The 4,554-nt window shown below is 36.0% G+C and overlaps 1 pseudogene; it reads left to right on the top strand.

The window, feature by feature from the left end:
- Positions 1–3,276, top strand: part of LOC149558762 (putative disease resistance protein At1g61300) — a 17,764-nt pseudogene extending 14,488 nt beyond the window's left edge.
- The last annotated feature ends 1,278 nt before the right edge of the window (positions 3,277–4,554 follow it).

Here is a 4,554-nt window from a genome sequence, read left to right on the forward strand (position 1 = left end):
CTGATCTATACAGAAGGAAAAGAAAAGTTCAAAATTACTTTATTCTTTGTTAGAACGAAATAAAGTAAAGTAGAAACCAAATTTGTTAGAAAAAATTGAGAGAACTAAATTGGCTTTTAAAATATCCTATCATGAATACAACTCCAGAGTATTGAAAGTAAAATAGGGAAAACTGTGAATAAAATTACTTCAGTTTAGGCGTTTACATAATATCCTTGGCTTGTGTCCTAAGCTAGGAATATTCTTGTCGAACTGGTTTGTTTTGCAGACAAGAAGCCAAGAAGCCAATTAGCGAGCTCGTTGACCACAGCTTAGCCCCATTTTGTTATTTTTCTCTTCAGTTGGCCCAAAATGGTCGATCTTAGTTTCATCCCTGGATTTATTGGCTATGCCATTCAATAGATCAAAAGGCTCTCAACTCTGGAAAAGTGAGTACAACGAGTCATCCTTTGCCCTCCACAATCAACAACTGGTTGAACAAATTGAGTGATCTTCTTGAGGAAGCGTCTGATTTGACACAGTGCTGCACTGTACCCTCATACTTTCATCCCTGTTCTCAGCACAAAATGAGCAGAAAGATCAGAAATCTCATTGAAAATTTGCAAAAGCATGTGGAAAATGATGTAGCCCCGGTTGCTTTTCTGGATTTCAACAGATCAAACAGAGAATGGATTCTCTGAAGGGAAATGCTGGACTTGCCAGCCCATCTGGAGATATCTTTTCATTGCCTTCTTTGGCCACTTCAAACACGAGGTATATTGAGGAGGCACTCATTATTGGACAAGATTCTACATCAAAGCGACTTGTGGAGCTGATTCATTCACAAAAGCTCCAAAATTTGTGTCGTTTCGGCATACTTGGGAAGGGAGGGGCGGGCAAGACTCTATTACTCAAGCAACTCTTCAACAGTGACGAGGTACAAAATCTGTTTTCTAGTGACTTGATGCTTTGGCTTACTGTTTCGCAAACTCCATCTTTCAACGCTCTTAGAAAAGATCTGGTCAAACAAATAGCCCTTAAAGTAAATGAAAGATTGGTGAGTAGAGAGGAAGACCAAGTAAAAACCTGGTTGAATCAGAGCATGACAAAGTACAGATTTGCCCTGTTTTTAGATGACGTTTGGGAAACAAGTGCAACATCATTGCTAGAGGAGCTGTGTGTGCCTAACTCCAACATCATAATTGCCACATCGAGAACTAAGAGTGTGCTCTTGCAGTTGGGTATTCCCGCTCCATCAATCGTCCAAATGCAAGATCTGAACAAGGATGATAGTTGGAGATTGTTTTCTTCTCATGCTTTTCCACACAACGGTGGAGTTTTGCCCACAGGCATTGAGGGAGAAACAGCCAGGCGCGTCTGCAACAAGTGCGGGGGGCTTCCATTAGCCCTGAAGGTAATTGGAAAGGCAATGTTGGGAGTCACTCAAGTAGATGAATGGGAATTTGCACTCCAGAGGCTGCAGAAGGATGTTGGAGGGTCGCTTTATAGGAGCTTGAGATTAAGCTACGATGTCTTGGCGGATTATGGCTTTTCTTTGCAGTTGTGCTTCCTCTACCTCGTTGCTTTCAAGGAAGATGAAGTTATCTATTATTCAACAGCTACAAAGTACTGGATTGGAGAAGGGTTGATTGGCGGGCCGGATTCTTATCAAATAGGAAAGAATTACCTCAATTTGTTAGATGACCGATGTCTAATCGAACCCCTCTAGAAGGATCATGATGGAGGTGTGCTCATTTTCAGGGTGCATGATGTTTTGCACGATTTAGCACATGAAATCGCTGAGAAAGAAGAGAGATGCTTCTTTCGGACAGGCAGAGGTTTACGAGAGCTCCCAGATGATGATGACTGGTCCGGACACATGAGAATTTCGTTGAGGAACAATTTTTTGACTAGACTTCCCAAGACATTTCGAGCAATCGTGGTTTAAAGGAAATTCCAAAAGAAGTGATCCAGAGTATGGCACTTCTGAGAGTCTTGGATTTGTCACAGACTGCCCTGAGCTCCCTCCCAAAACACATTGGGTGTTTGAAGAATTTAGTTTGCCTCAGGCTACGCTCTGTGCCAATCCAAACGCTGCCCAATTATATTGCTGCTCTGAGAAAGCTTGAAATAATAGATCTTTCTAAATCTAGCATTACACAACTCCCATCCAGCATTTCTAAGTTGACTTCCTTACAAGTTCTCCACCTTGGTTCTTGTGAACACCTTCAGTCCATGCCATTTGGGCTCTCACGCCTTAAATCTCTTCAATACCTGAATGTGTATGGTAGCCCAAATGCATGGACAAAGATAGTATGGAACAGCTGCACAAGAGATCTGCTTTCAATTAATGATTTGGGCGCCCTAAAACAACTTACAAAGTTGTCTCTTGCAAATTATGGCAAGACAATTCAGGAAGGAATTCTAGGAATGATGGAGCAGATGAAGTATCTAACTCTGGATCTCACAAATATGGAAAGTCTGCCCCATGACATGACTGCCATGTCCAAATTGAGGAAGCTCTCTCTAACATGTCCTCAGTTACTCCGGATAGAATTTTCATTTTCTGAGTTTCAACATTTGAGCTACATTAATTTGTTCAACTGTGACATGTTGAAGCAACTTCCAGACTTGCACAAACTTGCTCATCTAAACCACCTCAAGATTATTGAGTGCCCTAGCATTGAGAAGTTTTCGGAGGAATTTGGCAAAAGGGGAGCATTTCCTAAGCTGGAGGAGTTTTCTATTGTGGAGCTACAAAATCTACAACAGATGCCAATGGTGGAAGACACAGCTCTGCCTTCACTGAAAATACTAACAATAATGAAGTGTGAAGTATTGGAGATTCTGCCAGAATGTTACTGGGATTTGACCAGTGTAGAGAAGATCAGAGTATATGGCTGCTCAACAGTTTAAAATGCAATGGGAGACAATTACTTTACTGAGAGAAACCCCAAAGTAGAACTAGTTAGGGTATCTGCTGTAGACACAGAAGCATTCCAAAGGCGCTTCAATGAAATGGTAAGAGGAAATGAGTATTTTCTTTACGGTGAATTTTGGCGGAACGAGCTCTTTCATTTTTTGCACGAGACATATCACTTCAAAATAAAATTGTGAAGCAGGCCTATTTAAAGGAGTCTTTGTTGAAGGAATACCTCATAAATAGAACAGAATAGTAGTTTGGGCTTTACAATCTGAAATGAAATCATCGGGTAGAGTCATGGTTGATTCTACTTAACATATTGTATATTGATTATTGATTATTAGTGCCTGCAAAATATGTGAAAATTTTTGCCAGACAAACGAATGATATTGTTCAAAATTTCTTAAAGTTTGATTTGAAATTTAATTATTAAATACTTATTCTAATTTTATGATTCCTTATGGGGGCAATTTCCTGGAGTTTATTCTAAATTTCGTAGGCCAAAAATCAGAAAATTAAGAGGCAGCAGTGTACGAAAGTTTCTAGATTGCTCCATCTCGAAAAAGGTTGGAGAAGCGAAGTACTCAAAGTCTGGCCTAAAGGACTTACCGCATTGCCGCCATACGAAAACTGTTTAAGCTGGTGCACACATAAATGATTATTGAATGAAATTTAGTAAAGTGATGCATTTGCATCTGTCCACATTCAGCTTTCTTTTAAAATTTACGTTCAAAAAGTTAAACCTGGATGAATATAATTTTTTAATAAAGAACTTTACATTGTGGTATTTAATATATTTAAAATTATCAATAGGTGTTTGAAATATATTGAATAATGAAAATTGGTTTATGCAATTTTTATTTGATATGATTTATTTATAAGAAAAATATTTTAAATATTTTTTTACTAATTTTCATTATAATTTGTAATAAATTTTTTTTTTTAATAGTATTTTATTGATTAGAATGTATTTTATGTTTTTTTCCAGGAGATATTTATTTTATATGTTTTATCTCACTCTTATAATTTTAATTTTTCCTTCTTTTGTCTTCTATATTATTTATTGTTTAGTTCATCTATTACAACTTGCATATCTACAATAACTATAAGTAAAATGAGAATGTCATTTCAACATAATATATTAATGTTGTATCTACATAGCTTTGATTTTCAATAAGAAAAATTGGTTCAATAACTTAATTACAAATTCTCAAATACAATTATAACTTTTTAAACAAAATATTAAGACAATAAAATCATGAATATATAAATATATTTAATAAATTTGATAATCAAATTTTTTTTTTAAGTTAATAATTTTAACGTATTTTATAATATAATCTGGTTCACAAAATGAAAAAATTAAAAAAAATCTTAGCTGGTTTTCTTTTTAAGTTAAATGAAAATGGTTCAAGCCCATTATAGATAGAAAAAACCAACTAATTCAAAACAAATATATCTAAGAAATAATAACCAAACAGCCCACCCAATCCAAGAAATTTGTTTTCAAAAAAAAAATAATGATTATTTTTTACCACTCTAAAATATTGACGTCAATTTATCAGCATCTTTCAAACACACCACCAAGTTTCCAACAAGTTCGTTTTTATCAAAGCGGACATTGATTTATGTAAATTATATGGCCTTCCACA

The sequence above is a fragment of the Cupressus sempervirens genome, chromosome 5 (genome assembly GCF_028749045.1).
Source record: "Cupressus sempervirens isolate cs-2001-9-10 chromosome 5, ASM2874904v1, whole genome shotgun sequence".
NCBI lineage: Eukaryota > Viridiplantae > Streptophyta > Pinopsida > Cupressales > Cupressaceae > Cupressus > Cupressus sempervirens.